Source organism: Gorilla gorilla, chromosome 21, assembly GCF_029281585.2.
Source record: "Gorilla gorilla gorilla isolate KB3781 chromosome 21, NHGRI_mGorGor1-v2.1_pri, whole genome shotgun sequence".
Lineage (NCBI taxonomy): Eukaryota > Metazoa > Chordata > Mammalia > Primates > Hominidae > Gorilla > Gorilla gorilla.
In genome coordinates this window covers 64,939,051-64,961,681 of record NC_073245.2, presented here as the reverse complement: position 1 = coordinate 64,961,681, position 22,631 = coordinate 64,939,051, and the positions used below count along the sequence as shown (strand labels likewise).

The window sequence follows — 22,631 nt, the reverse complement described above, 5'->3', positions numbered from 1 at the left end:
ATCAAAAGCAAAGATTTCTTAGATGTAACACCAAAAGCACAATCTATAAAGGAGAGAAAAGATAAATTGGACTTGATCAAAATTAAGAACATTAGAGGAATGAAAAGACAAGTCATTGATAGGGATAAAATATTCAAAACTTAATTAGGCTGGGTGCAGTGGCTCACACCTGTAATCCCAGCACTGTGGGAGGCCGAAGCAGGTGGATTTCTTGAGCCCAGGAGTTCAAAACCAGCTTGGACAACATGGTGAAATCCCATCGCTACAAAAAAAAAATACAAAAATTAGCCAGGCATGGTGGTGTGTGTCTGTAGTCCCAGCTACTTGGGAGGCTGAGGCAGGAGAATCTCTTGAGCCTGGGAGGCGGAGATTGCAGTGAGCCAAGATCGCACCATTGCACTACAGCCTGGACAATGGGAGTAAAACCCTGTCTCAATAAGGAGAAGGAGAGGGAGAAGGAGGAGGAGGAGGAGAAGGAGAAGGAGAAGGAGAAGAAAAAGGAGAAGGGGAAGGGGAAGGAGAAGGGGAAAGGGAAGGAGAAGGAGAGGAGAGGAAGAGGAAGAAGAAGAGGAAGGAAGAGGAAGAAGAAGAAGAAGAGAAGAAGAAGGAGAAGGAGAAGAAGAAGAAGAGAAGAAGTAAAGAAGAGAAGAAGACAAAGAAGAAGAAGGGGAGGAGGAGGAAAAGGAGAAGGAGAAGAAAAAAATAGTTACCCAAAAAGGGCAAAAGACTTGAACAGATATTTTACCACAGAAGACATATGAATGGCAAATAAGTCCATGAAAAATTGCCACATCGCTAACCATTAGGGTTCCTTAAACATAACAAAGTGTATATTTACTGCCTCAAGGACTTAGCATTAGCTGTTCCTTCTGCCCGGAATGCTCTTCCCAATATATTAAAAAAGCTTGTTCTTCATATTTGTATGTCTGCATTCAAATATCACCCTCTCCACTTAATCCCTGCTTCCAGTGACCCCTTCTCTCCTTCCCATCTTGATTTTGCTGGCTCACACTTATGACCTGACATGCTATATATCTCGCTCATTTACTTAGTCAATTATCTGCTTGTGCCCTCCAAAATGTAAGCCCTCTTAGGGTAGGGAATTTTTAAATATTTTACTCACTGCAGTATTCCCAGCACCTGGAATAATGCTTAGCACATATTACAAGCTTAATAATATTTGCTGAATACGTGAATCCACTTAAGTCTTTGCTCTTCATGTGTTCATGGCACCTTACAGTAGCATTTTTGTGGTTATACTGCAGATATTTATCATTAGATTCAACAGTGGGAAAAAGAGCACTTATCAAAATGCTTTTCTTTTTGAGTTATCAGTTCATATAACAGAATTGCTTGAAAACCAAAATTTAGTATGAGATAATGGATGTTACAGCACTTTATAAGCAGCAAAGCACCACATTATTCTTAATAATCAGACTTACGAATACCCACAGACTAATTTCCTGAGCCTGAGATAACTTAATTCTGAGCAAGTCACTTTGAACTGTCTACACCTCAGTTTCTCCACCCATCAAATAAACAGTTGAAAAACCAATGACATCAAGCATCTTTTGGGAAGTTTAGTATTGGGGCATAAGAATCTAGACTGTTATCAGACAAACCTGGGCTCAAATCTTGGCTCTGCTCACACAACCCACAGGTCTTGGGCAGTAACTTAATCTCTTTAAGTCCTCAGTTTCTGCATCTGTAAAATGGGGGGGAAATGTCCCTGCCTCTTTGAAATGCTTTAAGAGAAAAGTGAGATAACACCTGCAAACTGCCAAGCATATAGTACGTACTCTAAAAATGTTAATCTCTCCTTTCTTGAGTTTCTAATCCATTTGTAACTCATCATCAGTTTCATCTGATATTTTAGTTCCTTCTACCTTGCAGAGAGATTTGATGTTAGTTTTGATTCTAACATTTATAAATCTTCAAAGTGAAAGAATTAAAGCTGCTAGTCAGTAAAACTTAATTACTAAATGTTCCCAAGTAGAAGTTTCCCCCCAAAATTGAGTTCCACCCACCCATCTGGGCCTGGAGAGTCAGTAAGGGTAGCCACGTTACACATTGCTCTATTTTGAATGCCACAATGAACAGCACAGGCTTAACTGCAATTAAATAGTCCCTGCTGACCACTGAATATACAGTACATCATGTCAGGAGAGGCAAAACTGTCAGATTAGTGGAAATTCATTTTGGGATTGCTGGGTAATTTTGAGAGCTGACAGCCAAAGAAAAATCCATGATCCCTTGTGTGTGGCAGCATAGATCACCCTTGAACAGGAGTTGTTTGGGAATTCAGAATGCAGAAGTGCTCCAGATTTGAAAGCTCACTTCTAGAGCAAAGTTGGGAAAGAAAATGTGAGTGACCAGATCATTGTTTTAAATTCTAAAAACTGGAAAGACATCTCTGTAGTATCAACCCTGGCTAGCAAGCAGGAGGTATGCTCATAAAGCTGGAATATGCTTTTGTAGTCAGTCACTTCTGAGCTAAGGATTGGGAGCTACTCACCGAGATAACAGCTGGACGTTAGTTCAGGATGCTGAGAGGATCTTATGGTTTTGGACTCCTTTTGTCTGAATGGACATGTTTAAAATTGTTTTCTGGGGGTTGCTTGATCCTAGATGAGGGTCTTCAATCTCTCCACTCCAACCAGCAGCCAGTGCTTTCTATATGAACCTGCTTTCTCTATGAAAATGCTTTATAGGAAGCATTTCTATGAAAACTTCTTGATGGGAGAAAAAAAAACATTGCACTAAGTTGATCTGCTACGGAGGGCTCAAAAGCAATAACTAACATGAATTAAGCTGCTCAATGTGTACAGAAACTGTGCTTAGTGCTTTCCCTGTATTATCTCTTAGACTCTACTTGGATCTTATGAGGTTGGCATCCCCGTACCCATTACATGGATGAAGAAGCCTAGAGAGGTACAGCAATATGACTGCAGTCATACTGCTATGACAAGAAGTGACTAGGATTTGATTCTAATCGTCTCGGTCTACAGCAGCAGTTCTCAACCAGGAGATTTTGCCCCACAGAGGGCATTAGGCAATGTCTGGAGACATTTTTGGTTGTCGAAACTGCTACCAGTATCTAGTGAATAGAGGCCAGAGATGCTGCTAAACACCCTACAGTACCCTCCACAACGAAGAATTAGCCAGCCCTAAACATCAGCAGTACTGTAGCAGAGCAATGCTGCTCCAGGACTGTGATTCTGAAGTGCAGTCCCTGGACCAGGAGCATCAGCATCAGCTGGGATCTTGTTAGAAATGCAAAATTTAGGCTGGGTACAGTGGCTTACGCCTGTAATCCCAGCGCTTTGGGAGGCTGAGGAGGGTGAATCACCTGAGGTCAGTAGTTCAAGACCAGCCTTGCCAACATGGCAAAACCCCGTCTCTACTAAAAATACAAAAATTAGCTGGGTGTGGTGGTGGGCACCTGTAATCCCAGCTACTCGGGAGGCTGAGGCAGGAAAATGGCTTGAACCCAGGAGGCGGAGGTTGCAGTGAGCCTAGATCACACCACTAGACTCCAGCCTGGGCGACAGAGCGAGACTCAGTCTCAAAAAACAAACAAAAAAAAGAAATGCAAAATATAGGGCTTCACCCCAGACCCTCAGAGGGCACGGGGCCGGTAACCTGTGGTTTAACAATTCTCCAGGTAATCCTGATGCAGGCCAAAATTTGAGAACCACTGGTCTAGGGCCATCGGAACATGTGACTGATCTCTGCTGCCCACCCTAAATGTTCACAAATCCTCTAAGGCTGATATGGTTTGGCTGTGTCCCCACCCAAATCTCATCTTGAATTGTAGCTCCCATAATTCCCACGTGTTGTGGGAGGGACGTGGTGGGAGATAATTGAATCATTGGGGAGGTTCCCCCATACTGTTCTCATGGTAGTGAATAAGTCTCATGAGATCTGATGGTTTTATAAGGGGAAACCCCTTTCGCTTGGCTTTCATTCTCTTGCCTGCTGCCATGTAAGACGTGCTTTTGCCTTCCACCATGATTGTGAGGCCTCCCCAGCCACGTGGAACTGTGGGTCCATCAAACTTCCTTTTCATTATAATTTACCTTGTCTTGGGTATGTCTTTATCAGCAGTGTAAAAAAGGACTAATACAAAGACTAGAACAAAATTAGTATCAGGGCCTTTGGCTTGTAGAATTCTACCCCTGTCCGAATTCTAGACTGTCAGACAGCTTTTATCGTTTCTGAAGCTACAAAAGGATGCCATTGGCCTGTCCAGGTCCTCCCCTGGGATGTCCAGGAACCAGACAATGTGATGGTGAATTGTTCAGGAAGACTTAGAGTCCCCACCAATGTTTCTCAGAACATTGAGGTACTGTTATCTGCAATGGCACAAATGAATATATATTGACCACCCCGCCCCCCAACCTCCAATTTATGTCAGATTCTGGGAGAGATACATGTACAGATGTCATCTCAATTACTACCATTAATAAGGATAATGATAATTACTGTTTCTGGAGGACTTTCCATGGGCTAGGCATGCCTGCTAAATATTTGACCTGCATGATCTCATTCTTCATCACTACCTTGTGAGTTGGGTTTCATTATCATGTCCATTTTAGAGATGAAGAAACTGAGGCTTATGTCAGTATGTTACAGACCTTCCATCTGATGCCGTAATGCTCTAACTGGCTGCCAAATTAAACAAGTTAACTTTGTGGGGAGTGGAAAAAGGGCACCAGGCTGGGGTTCATGAAAGTTTTGCCACTGAAGTCAATTTCTCCCCTTATAAAACAGAAGGTTTAAACTAATGCAGACCTAATTTTCTTCCACTTTTAACTGGCTATAATTATAGTGTGTAATAATGTTTCTATTTTATTAGGATCAGCACAATAAACACTATCGCTATTTGCATTGATGTTTACATTGATTTCATTACATTTCACTGATATTGCACTTTTAAGTTTTCCAAGTATTTTCCCATCCATAGTTTCATTTCAATTCCCAACTGTTCTGCGAGGTGCAAAGGGAAGATGTGTTGACTTCCTTTTATCTCTGAGTACTGGAATGATCCTTGCTACATGCCTGGCAAGTGCTGAGTGCTTTATAATCCTTGTCTCTTGTGACCCTATGAGACAAGCATTATTATCCCTACTTTTCAGATGAGAAAACCAAGACTCAGGGAGAAGTCAAGGCCCAAGGGCACACACCGTAAGCGCTGAACCTGCATTCAAACTGATGACACCCAACTGACTCCCAAACCCCAAGCTCTTGGCCCCAGTATGCACAGGTCTTCTGAGAAACTGAGGTACAGAAAGAGCTAGAACTTCCCTAATCACATTTATTGAACTGAATCCTAGAATAACTGCCTCCTCTCCTGTGGTCCCACTACTAGAACAAAATTGGACTCGACCCTCTCCTTTTGGGGAGTGGGAGTGGGGCGGGCATAGAATCAATGCATGGTTCATCTTCACCTTGACTGAAATGAAGCTTACCTTCCCCCACTGCACTCTGCCATGGAGGGTGGGGTGGGGGCTGCTCTGCATAGTGCCTGCTCCTTTAAACAGATGCACCAGCCTCTTGGGAGATGAAGCTCGTTGGTTCTGTCACTCGTGAGTAATGCACCATAGCTCCCTAGTGGGGAAAATGCCAGATTATACAATAGCATGCTTTGGTGTGCAACTGTCTTTAGAATAACAAATCTCCTCTTCTGCTTGTGAGCATTACGCTTTAATAAAAACAAAAATAGTGGCCACAAATCCCAGCTCTAGCTAAAGGGCATTTCTTCTAAATTCATGTTACACCCCTCACCGTACCCCACCCCCAACACACACCTTTCATCACTCACAGGGAGTGGGCTTTATTTACCTTTGTCTTTTGGTGGGAGCAGACAGAGGGAAAAGAGTTTCTCAGCCTCAGCACTGTTCACTATTGACATCTTCAGTGGAATAATTCTTTGTTGGAGTTTTGGGGTGAGGAAGGGGGGCTGTCTTGTGCATTGCAGGATGGTTAGCAGCATCCCTGACCTCCATCCACAATCCACCACCCACAAATCTGGGCAGTGCCCCCATTCCAGCTGTGACAATAAAAATATCTCCACATATTGCCAAATGTCCCTTGGGGTCTGCATACTCTTGTATGGAAAGTGTTCGGTCCCAACAGTGGACAACGTAAATTAGATCTCAGCAGCATGGTCCTAGCTGCAGGTTGCCCATTCCTCCCCCACGGCCCTTTAGGGGAAAATGAGAGTGTTGCAAATACCATGCACAGCCGGGCCTGGAAGGCCGGGGGCGAGGGTGCTATGCAGAAAGCAGGCTTTCGGATGGAGACGCAGCCTGAGCTCCTGCCCGCCTGCTCTCAGCTGCGCTGGCACCACCTTCACACGTTCCAAACTTAGAGGTGAGAGCTCACAAGTGAGAGAGGCGCAGGAACCCAGCAGAGCCACAGGTTGGAAATAGCACACTCTGGGAACGCAGAGGGGATGGGTTTCCTTCCTGCCTGCATTCGAGCAGCACAGTATGATACAAATACATTTAGGCATTCTTGTTGCAAATAGGCATGGAATTAACGTTGGCCTCCAAGTACTTCCTCTATTTCTGAGACTTGGTATGCCTCCCAAAGGGTATTGTTTGCCCCCACAGAGTTTTTGAAATTTGGAACCGTTGCCAGCATTGGAATAGTGCTTTGTAAAAATGCAGATGTCAGATGTGAGGCTCCTTAAGAAAAATCGGAAGTTCTGGATGGATGTTATTGGGTAATTGGCCTGCAAGCTCACATGGCAACCCCATGCAGGGACTGGGCGGTGGCACCCCTGTAGATGAGGCAGGTGCTCTGGTGTTCCCCAGGGACCCACTCAGCCACTTCACCAGTTTACACTGCCTGCCTGGACTCCCTAGATACTTGAGTTGAATGTCCCTCCTCTATGTTTTTAAAATGTGTTGTATTAAGCAATGTTAGATACATTCAAAAATACATTTAACACATGTGTAAGTTAGAAAGCACACTAACAAAACTAGCATCCAGGAACCTACCATCTAACTTTAAAACTGTCACTTTATCTTGAATATCCTGTTATTTTCTCCTTCTCTCCCACTCAGGTATACATTATTCTTAATTTTGTGTTTATCATTCTCATGTCTTTTTTTGTATTTAGTTTTATTCCATATGTATGCATCCTGAAATAATATGCTACTTGGTTTTGTTTGAGGTTGATAAAAATGGTATCATAGTGTATGTAGTCTTAGGTGATTTTTTTTTCACTCAACTGTATGCTTCTGAGATGCAGCCACATGGTTGCATATAGCTGTGGCTCTTTCATCTTCACTGCTGTATAATATTCCAACATCCCAGAATTTCACTTGGCTCCCTCCTTCTCAGCTCCCTTCTTCTCAAGGACAAGCTTTCTAATGACACTGTCTCAAAAAGCTTTGGAAGCCATCAATTCAAACAATATGTTTTCTCATTCTTTTCTCTTTAAGCATTCAGTTTGGGTTTTTTTCCAAAACGCTTGCCACAATTTGCAATTACTTGTTCTTTGTTTTTGTTTTTGTTTTGAGACAGGGTCTCACTTTGTTGCCCAGGCTGGAGTGCAGTGGCACGAACAAGGCTCACTGTAGCCTCAACCTTCTGGGCTCAAGTGATCTTCCTTCCCCAACCTCCCATGTAGCTGGGACCACAGGCATGCGCCACCATGCCCAGCTAATTGTTTGAATTTTTTTTTTTAAATTTTAGAGACAGGGTCTCACTATCTTGCCCAGGCTGGCCTGGAACTCCTGAGCTCAAGTGATCCTCCCAGCTCAGCCTCCCAAAGTGTGGAGATTACAGATGTGAGCAACCATGCCCCACCTGCAACTGCTTTTTCAGTTTGCTCACATATTTGTTCATTACTATTTTTCAGCAGACTGTATGTTCCCTGCAGGGAGGATCTGCCTACTGTCTTTGCTGTTACCCCAGCACTCAGGCAGAACTCAACAATGTTCTTCATGCACAACAATGAATATAGGAAACAATGAATATGTTTTTCTGAAAATCTGATAAATATTTATGGGCAAGGAAATGAGACTGTAGCCCCTGAAGAATGCTAATTGGCCTTTTAAACTGAAGGTAGAAATCTAATATGCTTTATTCACAGTGCTTGAGGCTGAAGTGCTTGGTAAATATTTGTAAGGGTTGTTAAGAGAGGTGATATGTGCAAACTCTGGGTCATGGCTTCTCAAGCACCTTGCCCACCCCTCTGCACTTACTTCTTCCCCCTAGCTGAAATGTGGGGATGGTAGTAAACCATTTTGAGTCAGACAAACAAGGAAGTTGTCCAAAAACGGAGAAGTAACAAGTAAGAAGGTGCTGGATGACTGATATTATGGTACTGCCATACTATAGCAGCCCTAGGCTTAGAGAGAGAAAGGGCTTCTCTTTTGGTTAAGCCAAACTCATCCTGGGTCCCTATGACAGAAGTCAACCTCTGTGCTAATGAATACAGTCTGTTGGTAGAACCCTGCTGGGAGTAGAGGGAATTTGTTGCCCCTAAGAAGATGTACTCGACCACTAAGCAATCCTCTGACATTACCCTTCTATCTACTGCCCCTATAAAGGTGGTGAGTGGGCCCCCAGGATCCAGGTACCCTCCCCCAAGCACCACTCCCTTCCCTTTCTCCAAGCTACCTCACTCTCTGATATGTCTTTCCTGATCAACAGCCCTTTAAAATTCCCTCTCTCTTTCTTTCACCATTTGGTTCCATCTCACAAACACTGGTTACTGGACTTTGTTCTTGGAGTATTAGATGATCAGAGAGGGAGACAGCAACAACAACAACAAAAAAGCTTGGATGGGAGTCAGATAACCCAGTTCCAAAGCCAAAGCCAAAATTTCCAGATTTTACCCAGAATCTTGTTCTGAATCTGCCCCAAGACACAGAATAGATGGTCAAGACCCAAGAGAATATAACATTTCCCAAGTAGCTATGGCCTGAAAATGTTTAAGGCAGGCCTAATCAGGTGTCCTCCTTAACCAAAATGAATTCTTCATAAACCACCTGTAGCTATGATAAAGTGACTTCCTGGAGAACCTGCCAAAACAAACCATTTGTGAAACGCACACCAAGGAAACTAAAGGAAGTGACTTTCTGCAAGGAATCATTATTTATATACCAGGAAAATGCTGAGGAACATTTGCCAAAAACAATAGCTTCAGAAGCGTTGGTCGGCTGCCGATCCATCTGACAATAATTAGCTAGCAAGAGCCATTGTCTGTCTTTTCAGGCCACGTCAGGTTGGATATCATCAAGCCAGACCATCTGAAAATAAAAGAAGGCATATTTTTCATTCCCTAGTATTATTGTCCATCTTTAATGGCATCAGCTTATGGGGAAACAAGATCTAAACAACAAATGGCAACCTTTTTTTGAGTTCTTCCTAAATGCCAGATAATAAAATATTCTATCTCATTAAAATATTATTTAAAAAACTATGATGTACATACCATCCCCATTTCCATCTGAGGATAATCAAGGCCTGGAAAAGCAAAAGAATTTCCTGAAGTCCACCTTTCTAGCAAGGTGTAAATTTAGGATTAAAAACCAGTTCCATTTTTGTTCTTAGCAGGTGTGACAGTATTTCTTAAATTCCATCCATTTGTGTACTGCATCAAAAATGTTTGCCATATCTATGCAACATCTGTTATAAAGACATGAAATGCTTTACTTTCAATAGCTTTCCCTTCCTTTTTGTTTTCCTAGATTTATTTAAAAGGGAAATATTTTACAAAAACCATAAATGTAAAGCACAAGTGTCATTTGCCCTACATAGATGACCAACTTGAATATGTCACAATATAAACATTAAAATGCTATAAAATTCTATCTGGACTTGTTGCCTGTTGAAGGGTCTGAGCCTGAAGTCTCCTCTCCCTTTGTCAAAAAGGAAGATTAACAAGTGATAGTGTGATGTTAAAGACTACGCTAGCACCAGCTGAGACTTTCTCCCCAACCAGACAGAAGGACTTAAAGAAAATCCAATGGGCAAATCTTTCCTACTAGGAGTGTCACTGTTATTTAATCATGAGTCAATATACCCCCAAATCATTTTGTTGTGTTTTGTCTTGCTTTTATGAAATACCATATTATGCTATGCTGTCATTCAAAAGATGTGTATTGGAAACACAGATTTACCCTTTTGTATATATTTTCTTTCCTTTTAGTTTAATTGACACATAATAATTGTACATATTTATAGGGTACATAGTGATGTTTCAGTACATATAATGGACAGTAGAGATTTTCAAGATTCCACATCAATAATGTACATACCACGTTAAGTTTGATCATCTTGAAACCCATCACTAATTCCTGCTCATGGATTAAAAATCTAAGAAAAGCAATAAAAGTAAAAACTTACCTATTCTTTCTCAAGATAGATTTATCCATTAATTCATTGATTCATTCATTTCAGAAATGCTCACTGAGAGCCCCAAGTGCTGAGAATAAAATGGCAAACAATACAGACATTGTTCTGCCCTCACATAGCTTATCAAATGAAATCATGTTGTGATTGTAGCTAAACTAGGTGGCAACACTCGTTGAATAGCAATAGCACAACTGAATAAAGCCTTCCTGCCCCTTAAGTAGAACATGGAACTGAGAAGTTAGACTGGCAGATAGATATGGAGAAGGAAGGATCATTATCTGGCCTCTCTCAGTCAGTTTTCTGAAGTGACAGCACTAAGCAACTGTTCTTGGTTTATTGATGGAGAGGAGCCAGCCTCCTGGATGTGTTGTCCAGCATCTGAGTTTCCACCATTTCTTTCACTTACTGCATTTCTTTCTCAAGTAGAGGAGTCCCAGTACAATCTCTTATCACAAAAGAAGCAGTTATAATCAGCCAATCCATACCTGGAATCAAAAAGACCTCGCCTCAAGTCTTGGCTTCATCACTCTCTACCTGTATGGCCTGGATGTGTGACTTTCCTAAGTTCCTTCATCTATAGAATAGGATCATAATACAACCTGTCTTTGGAGTTACTGTGAGGACTGGGTGAGACAATGCACAGAACTGTGATCACCTAATAGCCAGCAATAGTGTCCCTACAAGATCTTGTTGCAGACTGAAACCCCACCCATGCAGAAATGAATGTATTAAGACCCTAAGCTTCTATAGGCATAAAATATGAAAGGGCTTCAGAAAAAAAAAGCACTGGGATCCTCACTTTGAGGGCTTCTAACTCCCCTGTTCCTGAGGGAGACTCACAGTCACCACTGAGCATGTTCCAAGGAGCCTTGATGTGTAGGAATGTGTGGAGCTACCTGTATTGCTGCCAGGCCCCACTTATCAGTCACTAAACCAGTAGTTCTCAACTAGGGGTTATTTTGGCCTCAGGGGATATTTGACAATATCTGAAGACAGTTTTGTTTGTCACAACTGGAGACGCTACTGGCATCTCATGTGCAGAGACCAGGGATGCTGTTCAACAGCTTACAATGCCCAGGATGGCCCCCACCATGGAGAATTGTCAGGTCCAAAATGCTAACAGTGCTCATGTTGTGGAATAAGGAGAACTTTACCAAACCCGTGCCTGGTGAGGAAATAAATCCCTAGAATGTCCAGGTCGGGATATCTGTGTCCTAATGGAACCAGCTGATACTAATGGGGATAACGAGGACATTTCTAAGGTAAAGAAGAGTCAGGCATGGGAATGTTTGGTGAGAGGAAAGAAATAAGGGTTGGAGGAGGATTTCTGCTTAGTTGAATGTCTACTCCATGAATCTTAAGACAACAGAAAAAGGTGCAGTCAGAGGTTTGCTGGCAATGGGTCATTGTTTTTTTGTTTGTTTTAGTGGAGTTTTACCTAAGGACCTAAAAAGGGAGGAGGGGGAATTTAATAAAATCAGAAATGTTATGAGCAACTCTGAAGTGTGATCCAGCAAAATTTCACGCCCTTTAAGAACATTGGAGGGCAAGGAGTTTGTGGACCAAATGTGACTTGTGCCAATTTTTCTTTTTAACCTTTGAGTATGAGCCAATGCAACACAATGAGAAAAGTACAAGAGTAGAAGTTGGTACCAAGGTAGAGAGGCAGCCCAGACTCAATTTTACTCCAACACCCATCCATCTAAAATTTCTCTCCAAGGACACAGATAACATGCAATTTGTTTCATAATAAGCCTCAGGAGTTTACGTTAAAGACATGATTACCCAGAGGCAATGAGAGCTGTCTACAGTTTCTTCTGTTTCAAGAATATTTCTAACCTAAAGAAAGACAGGATAGCTCTGAAGTTTCACTGTAAATTTCAGCCTGTGAATACACAATATAGAAATTTTGCATATTTGCAAATTTGCAAACCCTTTCTCTCCGACCCTCTGATCTTCTTTGGTGCCCCTAATAGCAAAGCCCAGCAGGAAGCTGGAGGTGGCCAGAGGCAGTTTGACTCAACTCCATCCAGGTGAATGGAAATGTGATAAGGAACCTAGGCTGCAAAGCAAGTACTGCCTGCACCACTCAGCTGGAGAAGCCCCTTCATCTGGCTAAGCCTCAGTGTCTTCATCTATAAGATGGAGATGCTAAAAGCATCCCCCTCATGGTGCTGATGGGAGGCCTGGGTGAGATAAGACATGCAAAGTACCTGGTAAGGACACTGCTAATAGTAGCTATAATAATGGCTCGAGTATGCAATGCCCCAGCTTGGTTTTGAAACAGTCACTGATCCCAGCAATGAAACCACTGTAGAATAAAGGCTGTCAGCTTACAGCTTGGCCTACTGCTGATCTGACAGATAGTTGGGCTTCTGATGGAGCCTTATGCTCCATAGTTGAGCAACTCTAATTGGGGGAATGAGGTCCAATCCACGATCAATCACAGATATGCAAAATTTCTATTTCCTGTATAATTCACAAGCCAAAATTTCCAGTGAAACTTTGGTGCTGCCCTGTCTTTCTTTAGGATAGAAATATTCTTAAAACAAAAGAAATTGTAGACAGCTCTCATTGCCTTCTGGGTAATCATGTCTTTAAAGTAAACTCCTGGGACTTATTATGAAACAAGTTGCATTTTACTCGTGCCCTTGGAGAGAAGTTTTAGATGGATGGGTGTTGGAGTGAAAGCTTCTAGAAGCCGATCTTGTTTCAAAGGAAAAGAATGTGCTTTCAATTTTTGATGGTATACAGTGGATTATTTTTATACCCATTCCTGAGTCTTTCATTGGAATACATACTGGCTATCTGCTGCCATAACAGTGAGGGAATTTTCCACTCTAACAACTGTGATCCTGTTTTATCTTTATGATGTGCAGAGGAAATGAGTGTTTGGCTGAAATTAGCAACTTTTATCCCATCTTCTCCTGGGAGCCCAAGATTCAACAACAGCATTTAGTCAACATTTATTGGACTCCTTCTATGTGTATGATACTGTGCCAGCATCTAGGGTTGTGATATTCTAGAAGACATAGTTATAACTGGGTGAACTCGAGGAAGGGGCAAGGACTAGAGTTGGAAGGGACTGTCAGAATCAGTGAGGCTCTCAGCATGATGGAATGCACATGTACACTGGGTAGTGGAAGGAACATTTAATACAGGGACACCTTACCTAGATGGAGGCAGGCTTTAAGGAGAGCAGCAAGGTACAGAGCTGGACATCTGGAATAGTGAAAGCAGGAACCATTCACCAGCCCAGGCCTGAAGGACAAGAAGAAAAAGTGCCACCAGAGCCCAAGAGGTGACTGCAGGAAGAGGGACACCTGAGGAGACCTAGAGCCTTAGTTAGAGGGACACAATCAGCCATGGGAATGTGGCGGGGAGGGAAGTAGGGGACGCATACATCAAACCCTTTCCCTCCCACCCTCCGACCTTCTTTTGTGTCCCTAGTGGCCAAGCCCAATAGGAAGGTGGAGGGCAAAATGCCTGTCAAGGCAGACCCCACGGTCAGGCTCCCAGCGCACTGTGGGAGTAAGTGACTGGTAAGTGTATCTAGAGAGACATGAAAGAGATCTGACGCGTGGCCCAGGAGGATGGCATTCTTTATCTGTGATATTTGGATTTCATGCAAGGAAAATGCATTAAAATGAAGAAGAAGGAGAAAGAGAAAGAGGAAAAGAAAGAAGCCAGAAAAGGCATAATAGGGAAGAAAGACAGATAAATAAGCAATTACATGCAGAGGAAGTGAGTTCCTGCAGCAAGCACTGGTTGCTATGGGAACGCCAAAGAGAAGTCCCTCCTTCAGGGTTGGGGAGTCAGGTGAGGCCTCCTGAAGAAGAAGCAACCATCTGAGTTGAAACCCGAAAGGCCAGCAGGAATCCGCCAGGTGAGAAGGCCAGGAATGACATTTACAAAGGCCCTGATGTGAACCGAGACATGACTGGTTCTTAGAGGTCAAAGGTAAGTTTGGGGAGAGGCAAGAAGGAAGATCAGCGAAGGAAGCAGAAAGAGGACCAGAAAGAACCTCATATGTGACAACAAAGAGCTCAGATTTCATTCTATAGAAAATGAGGAGACATAAAGTGACAAGAATAAACTGATACTTTTCATGTTTTCCTCCAACTTGACTCTCAGAAAGTACATTTGATGCTGTCACCCATTAGCAAACACATACCAGTTTGTCCCTGTACTTGACCAAAAAAAAAAGAAAAAAGAAAGTGTGTGGGGGAGATTGGTTTGTCTTTTGAATCCATGGCAAAGATCCAAATGGCAAAAAAAAAAAAAAAAGAAAGAAAAGTAAAAACTAAAAACACAGGTGGTTCCTTTGGTTAGGTGAATGTTTCCCTGACAAAGGAAAGTGCTGATGTACCTCTCTACTAACCGCTGCATGCCTGAATAGAGATACCAGCATTTGAAAAGGCAACCTGACACACCTTTGGCATTTAAGAAATAGAAGTCTTAAGCTTCAGCACCATGAGCCGAGCCCAGATTAATGACCTTTCAGACTATAGGCTCAAGGAATTAGAAATAGGTCAGCCCTGCAAAGAATTTTAAGAAATCACTGAACCACTGCAAATCAGACAGCTTCTCATTGGTTCCACCCACTCCTAAGAAAGTGACCCTCCCCACTTCCTGATTGCCTCTATTTCATCAGCTCCCTTCATTTTGGGTGTTGAGGGAACAAATATAGACAAAATATTGCAAAATATTGCAAAAATATTGCAAAATATTGCAAAAATATGACCTTTGGTGCAAAACAAAGGAAATATAAAAACAGACGTATGCCAATTCCTCATTGGGTTCCTCTTTCACAGGCCACCGGTTCGTGGAGGAGGGGTGATTTTCATACCTGAGTGTCCTTTGCATATTTGCCTTTTGCTGTAAGACATGGGTATGCAATAAATAAATTCTGCAATATGATCTGACTGACAAAATTCCCAGGTCATGGCTTGTTTTTACCTTTATCTTGATGAAATTTGTTCTGAAATTGTGAGTTTGGACATGGAGACTATCTTCTCATACCCTGGCACCGGAAAACCACTGGTGGGATCTCCAAAATCCTAACATATGAACGTTATTCACTGGATTAGTCCCTGTGTCTCTCAGGATAGCGAGGTTCTACTGATTTGACCTTACTTTCTCTGGTTTCCCAAATTTTGCTTTGGAGATATAAGCATCAGCACTCACCTGATGTCAGTTGCTAATAAACCAGATTTTCTCAAACTGAATCCTGTTTCCTGGATCTCATTGTTCTGCCTGCCCACATTCAGGTTTACATTTCTGCAAAGGGCTATTTTAGAAGAACCATGGCTTTGCCACAAAGGTTCTATCCAGAATAGTTACTACTTTCTGGGGCAAATGGCTCCTACTCCACTATCCCATCTCACCATGGTGAGAGATGGTCATAGCACTCCTGCCCACTTCCTGACCACATGAGTGGGCACAATCTGGGCCAATGGTCCTACCATTTCCCTTGGCCACAGTGATGGGTCCAGGGATAGCTCTGGGTCTGAAGTCAAGGCTGGTCAAACAGGGTAAGACTCTCACAGTGACTGTCAGACTGGGCTAAGGCCCTAGATCCATTTATGTATGAAACCAGCCTGCTCTATCCTTCCCATGGCTTGGTTAAATAAGGCAGTTAGTGTCCCTCTTTGGCTTCAGAAAAAATAGTTTGATTTCTCTATAACCTGACAAAGTCCTGCTCTTCATGCTTTTAAGAAAAAGTTCTCAGTTCTTTCCACATATTAAATTTACTCACTCATAGAATAGTGATGGAATATCTCAGGTCCCTGGTACAGCTGTGAGGAGTGAACATAGTATCTCATCTCCTAATGTCTCTCCAACTGGTCACAACCACAGATGTGCACAAAGGCTTGGTTTTGTTGCTGGAAGGAGAGGAAAGACAAGATAGCAGAAGGAGTGTCAAGGCATCAGCACCTCCATCCCTATAGACTAGATTCGATGGTCTCTGGCTAGAGGACTAAAGACTAGAAGCTGCAGGACTCATTTTCACAAGAAAGTATGTGAGGCCATGAGCTGCAGGCTCCTGCCTTCATGCCCAAGGGGCATAAGCTGTGACAGATTCAGACAGGCTGTGGTATTTCCCATCTCTGCAGAGAACCCATAGCCAATTCCCCAGGCATGCAACTGAAAGAGCACTTCACATGGAACCCCACACTTGATCAATGCTTTGCTGTTGCAGACTTTAAATAACATTTAAAGTTATTTAAATAAATTTTAAAGAAAAGGCCCCACATTTTTATTTTGCACTGGATGCTGCAAATTATGTAGCCAGTCTTGATAGAACCAGCACTTGTTGGTGTCCCAGAGGTTGTGAGGTAATAGTTTATATATGAAGAGCATCATTAGGAAGGTGATGGCAAAACTCCTTCAACTGGTTTTGTAGCCAGTGGAAACCAGAGAGTGGTTGGAATAGAGTAGAATGTGGAGGATGGCGGCTGATGGACTTGACTGTGGCTCCATGAGAGAGTTATTTTTTGGAAGTTCCTAGAAAGTACCAGGAAGACTTGCTTGGGTTGAGTCGGGGGAATGGACTCTGATCCTACAATCAAGTTGGTGGGGGACTCAGAGCATTTAAATGGGGAAATAATATAAACACAACTCAAATACATAGAAAAAAAGTCATTAGGGGCAGTCTGGAATCAGACTGCCTGGGGTCTCATTTCTGCTATTTCATAACTGTGCGACCTTAGACAAATTACCTAACTTCTCCATACTTCATTTCCCTCATCTATAAAATAAAACTAACATTTGTACCTATCTCATCACATTTTATTAAAAATTATGTTGGATAATACATGCAAAGCAAATAGCACAGTGTCTGGCACACACAAAGTATATCTTTATTTATTAAAATTATACATACTTTGGGAACAAGTAATTCTAGGTGTGTGAATAATTAGCCAATAAAAGTGTTAAGGATTATATGCCTTTTACTATGAGCTAAGCAATGTTCTAAATCAGTGACACTCAAGATTTTTAGGGCTTAAGATGCCTTCACACTCTTAGAAATCATTGAGCTTCCCAGAGAGTTTTTGTTTATATGGCTTATCGCAATCAGTATTTGCCATGGTAGAAATTAAAACTGTGAAAGTTTTAATATATTTATTTATAAATTCATGCTAAAAAAATAAATTAATAATAAATGACTGAATCCATTACATGTTAATATAAACAACATATGCTTATGAAAGGATAACTATAGTTTCCAAAACAAAAAATATTTAGTAAGAAGTATATTTTTAATGCCTAGTTGTAGAAAAGAGCTACATTCTCATATCTTTCCCTGTGTTGTCTGTAATAATATGTTGTTCTGGTTAAAGCAAGTGTATGAGGAAAATCCAGTCCCGCACACGTGTGTACTTAGAAGAGTATTATAAAAAGCTTTTCAGATAAGTAGGGATTTTCTTCTTTGATACTACACCAAAACTCAACAAGTAATAATTTTTTAAAGGTTACTACAATGTGGAATGTGAAATCATATTCAATAGACTTTTCATACTCTGCTACATTAAAATCCATTTGGTCTATCTTGCAATTTGAATAGACCTTTAATGCATGCATGATTTTGTAACATCACACATTGATCATTTGGAAAATATTGACTTAACAAGTTATGAAGATATTCCAGATACTGACATATTTCATATCACCACCATTCCTATCAGAAAGGAATTTAAGCATGGGGAAGCTGTCAAGCTCACAGTGGTGGGTTTAATTTTTACAAAATTCTCATTTTTGCTTGAAAATAAGAATTTTATAATTGGCAACAAATACCACTTGCTGTTTTCCTTGCAGTGATACTTATTTTGCTCATTTTCAAAAAAAAAAACTGCCAGATTCTGAGGTCTGAATTACCATAATTTGTCAGTCATTCTTCCAAATAAAGATGTTTTATGAAAACCATGTCTACTTCAGCTCCCAACTCAATCATACAAGTGTTTTCCTAGAAACAACCATCATGCCTTATATAGCAGAAGTGCTTTATATACACTTCCCTTTTTATCACACAGAACATTAAAAATATCAAGATTTAATAAAATTAAGAAATGTTACTACTTCATCAAGTCTGCTCTTAAGTTTCATTTTTTTCCCCCACAAGTATGCTGTGGTGCAGAATACCAAGACTTCTAGCATAGTTGGTGCCACCACTTGTCATACTAAGGCACCACAGTCTACCCAGCATTGATCTTGCACCATTATTCCAAAAGTCAACTCAGTGAAAAGGCAAATTACTTATTAATATTTTTATGAACATACTTTTGATTTTGTGGATCCTAGGTCTCTGAGACTCTTAGAAATCATCAGAATAACTCTATAACATGGGTGTTATTATCCCCATTTTCTAGGTAAGAAAATTGAAGCAAAATGAGCTTACTTAAGATCATACAGCCACCAAGAAGGACCAGGATTTACCTGGAGTGTGTGCTCCTAACCATTATGATGAATAAAGGTGTGGTTGTTATCTGCATATTTTACAACCACAGTTTTTTGAGACATTTGCTATGGTGATGAGAAAAAAGAAAAAGGACCTAAAGCAAGACAGACAAAGGAATAAAGAGAAAGATCAAAAAGAGGAAATTATCTCTGATGAAAGATTACCATTTATCCATGAGATTAAAATACCTCCCCGGACACAGTCAGAACACAGCACACTTAAAATCTCATTGATTTACAATGCAATTTAGATTTTCTTTTTGAAACCAGGTAATATAAGAACAAGTGTAAACTAAAAGCCTTGGATGACAAACTTGGGTCAGCATCAGAGTTCAAGGAGAAGGTGGTTACGACTGAGCCAGGTTCTCAAAGAGCAGTACATTCCTTTCTCTTTAAAGGCAATTTATCAGGATTTATCCAAGCCTGTAAGAACAATCCCTTAAGACCATCCAATTTCCTTTCTTTCTAATTCCATACTTAGCAGAGCAACCTTCTGATAATTAATTTGGTTCCTCAGGTAAGTCAATACCAGGAAAGAGACTGACAGAGTTACTGTGCCAGCTACCTCACCTGCTGTAAATGAATAAATTGGTTTGTGGATTTATCAATCTACCTCCAAGAGTTCAGTTTGCAAACACCACTTTTCCTAGGGTGCCCTGTCATTTGACTTGCAGACCTGCAATGCTACGTGACCAAAGTGAGAAGGGCTCTTTTAAGACTTTCGTAATCCTGGCCATTCTTGTCACAGGAGGTACCACCTTGTATTATGTCAAGAATATTAAAATGCACTCACTCCCTGGGCTGCCATGTTGACAAGCCCAGTTTTGAGTGGAGCTCCCTGGAATTGTACAATATGTGACCCCACTTCCATTGCACATTAACTGAAATGTATTTTGTGAAAAACAAGTGGAAAGACTGTTTATTAAGCTACTTATTTAGTTACGAGTTACTCATTTGCCCAAAAGTTCCCAGCAATCATTACGTATAGCGGAGAATGCTGCCCTGACCACCCTATTTAAAAGTACAACTCACACCTGCCCACACCACCATGGACCCTACTTACTTCTCCTCCCCTGCCTTATTTTCTTTATGGAACTTGTGAACATAGGATGCTGATGCAGGACAGGCAACCCCGGATTGGAGATTAGCCCATGAGGGTTCTTGGCTTCACCCAGGAAACAATTCAAGGGTGAGCCAGTAGTAGGGTAGAAGAAAACAGCTTTATTGAAGTGGCAGTGTTAGAGCTCAGGCAGTATTACATCTCCGTGACTGCTCCTACAGAGCTGGGCTACCCCATGGGCAGTGTGCTGAGAGTAGCAGCTCAGGGCAGTTTTGCAGCCATATTTACATTTACTTTTAATGACTTGGAGATTAAGGGCCAGTTGATGCAGAAATTTCCAGAGGAAGGGTGGTAACTTTGGGATCCTTGGGTCGTTGCCATGGAAAGGGGTGGTAACTCCAGGTGTTGCCATGGCAGTGGTAAACTGACATGGCAGACGGGTGAGGTGTCTTATGGAAAGCTGCTTCCGTCAGGTCCCTGTTTTAGCTAGTCTTCAATTTGGTCTGGTGTCATCGGAGCCCAGCCTCCAGAGTCAAGTCCCACCTCCCTCCTCAATACCATAGATCTATTTATCTTACCATAGATCTAATTTATCTTGTTTATTGTCACTCCATTTTCAAAATGAGGGCTGGTATTTTTGTGTTTTATCCACTACAGAAACCTCAGCACCTAGAACAGAATGGAACCTAGTAGATATCTAGCAAATATTGGTTGAATTAATAAATGCATTAATTTCAAGTGAATTTTTTATATGTTAAAATTATGATTTTTTTTTTTTAGTTTTTAGATCTCAAATATTTTAGAGGTCCTTAAAATCTATACAGACTGTAGGTACTCTGCCTTGGGGTGGGGCTCCTCCCCCAGCTTCCACCTTGTAGGCACAGAGTACCCGATACTCCTTACTGGGGACAGCAGACTCGGCTGTTCTCCTCTCACACCACCTTGAATCCTTCTTACAGTCTCTTGTGGGTCCTATCCCCACTTCCCCCCCTTCTTTGGGCATTTTCCTATACTTGTGATTCTTTTTAAGGAGCTGCCGCAGGCTATGAGGCCTGCTCTGCTTACAGGGAAGATAACCAGAAGTGCCTGGGAGTTTATGCCTCTCCCAGTGGCTCTTAGGCAGGGACCAATCGTAGGCGGAGTATGAAACCCCACTTCTTTTTCTGCCAGTTGAGAAAAAAATCTGGGGGGAGATTTACACTCCTGAGCTCCCCATAGGATCAGGCTGAGGCTGAGATTTGCCTGAAGTCACATCTTGCCTGGCTGGCTTCTTTCCCTTCCCTGGGCTGCTTCTCCCATCACCCTACACAATTCTTCTGGGGGAACATTCTCAGTAAATCCTTGCCCATGAATCCTCATCTCAGGTTCTACCACTGGAGAATCTGACCTGGCACCCCCACAGCAGCCTCACGCAACGTGTGCTTAATTTCCTTAGGATGAAGTTCACTGTGGCTGCTGCTGCTGCTGCTGCTGCTGCCCGCATGCCCAAGAATCCAGGTAGGACCAGGTACCTCTGTCATGTTCTTCATGGAGCGAATGGCCTTCTGGGTGCACAGCCAGCCCCAGACAAATACCTGAGAGGAGGGAGAAATGACGGGATGAAACAAGTTTTAAAAATGACCACATGATGCTCAGAAGCACAAAGGCTGGAAAATAGTGCCATAATATTGAGAAATGGGTTCAAGCTCAACTCACCTACAGATTTATTATGCGACCCTAGACAAGCCTCCATTTGATCAACTCCAGCTATTTTGCCCCCTAAGTTCAAGTCTGTGTTGAGCTTTTGATTCTCCCAAAGAAAATTATACCACTGCACTAGCTCTTGTTTCCAGCCTGCTTGTTTGAATTAAAGCTTTGCAGCATTTTAGTTTATGGTATCTCTGGGGAGGAGTGAATATGTCAGTGTAATTAACTCATCTGATGAGAGAGGTCTTGTTTATTTCCCCTACAAAATAACAGGTGGTGGTTGAGCTCCGATACATTATGGTGATATGAAACACATTTAGAATAAATCACATTAAATAAATAGGGAAACAAAATGATTTCGAGGTATATTTTTTATTGTTTTAAATTAAGTTTTGAAACTGAACAGCTGCATACCAAAAAGCCACACAACTGCTACTCACCTCCAGTCTGCTTCTTTGAGAAAGGGTTAATGACATTTTCGGGTTCAACCGATTAGGACTACTAGCAACTTGAGTATTCTGAAATTATTATCCAGTCACTGGCTTTCTGAGCACCCTCTTTCTGCGTGGGATGTGGCAGTCTAATCAACTTGAGTGATCAGTTAAAATAACCACATGCATTTCATTTCACAAAATCCACAATGACATGCATTTCAGAAACATGTAAGAGTAACACCATGTGCTGGGCATTAAGTAAATAAAAACAAATATGGAAGAGTCTTTCCTATGAGAAGTTCACAGTCTAAAGAAATATCATAAATAAAAAGGCATTTCCAGGTATTAAAATTGTAAAAAATATTATTCCTTACTCCAAAATCTTTTTTTTTTTTTGATATGGAGTCTCACTCTGTTGCCCAGGCTGGAGTGCAGTGGCATGATCTTGGCTTGCTGCAACCTCTGCCTCCTGGGTTCAAGTGATTCTCCTGCTTCAGCCTCCCAAGTAGCTGGGTCTACAGGCAGGCACCACCACCCCTGGCTAATTTTTGTAGAGAGGGGGTTTCACCATGTTGGCCGGGCTGGTCTGGAACTCCTGACATCAAGTGATCTGCCCA

General features: G+C 41.8%; 1 long non-coding RNA gene across 1 annotated transcript in view; it reads right to left on the bottom strand.

Moving 5' to 3' along the window:
* LOC129529048 (uncharacterized) overlaps positions 1 to 21,777 on the bottom strand; it is a 30,459-nt gene extending 8,682 nt beyond the window's left edge. Inside the window, exons 1-6 of the long non-coding RNA XR_010132299.1 lie at positions 21,282 to 21,777; positions 20,473 to 20,563; positions 16,136 to 16,262; positions 13,550 to 13,638; positions 9,124 to 9,269; positions 5,472 to 5,610 (exon numbers count right to left, since the gene is read on the bottom strand). This is a non-coding gene — a long non-coding RNA (uncharacterized lncRNA). The remainder of the gene's footprint in view (positions 1 to 5,471; positions 5,611 to 9,123; positions 9,270 to 13,549; positions 13,639 to 16,135; positions 16,263 to 20,472; positions 20,564 to 21,281) is intronic.
* Between the last annotated feature and the right edge of the window lie 854 nt (positions 21,778 to 22,631).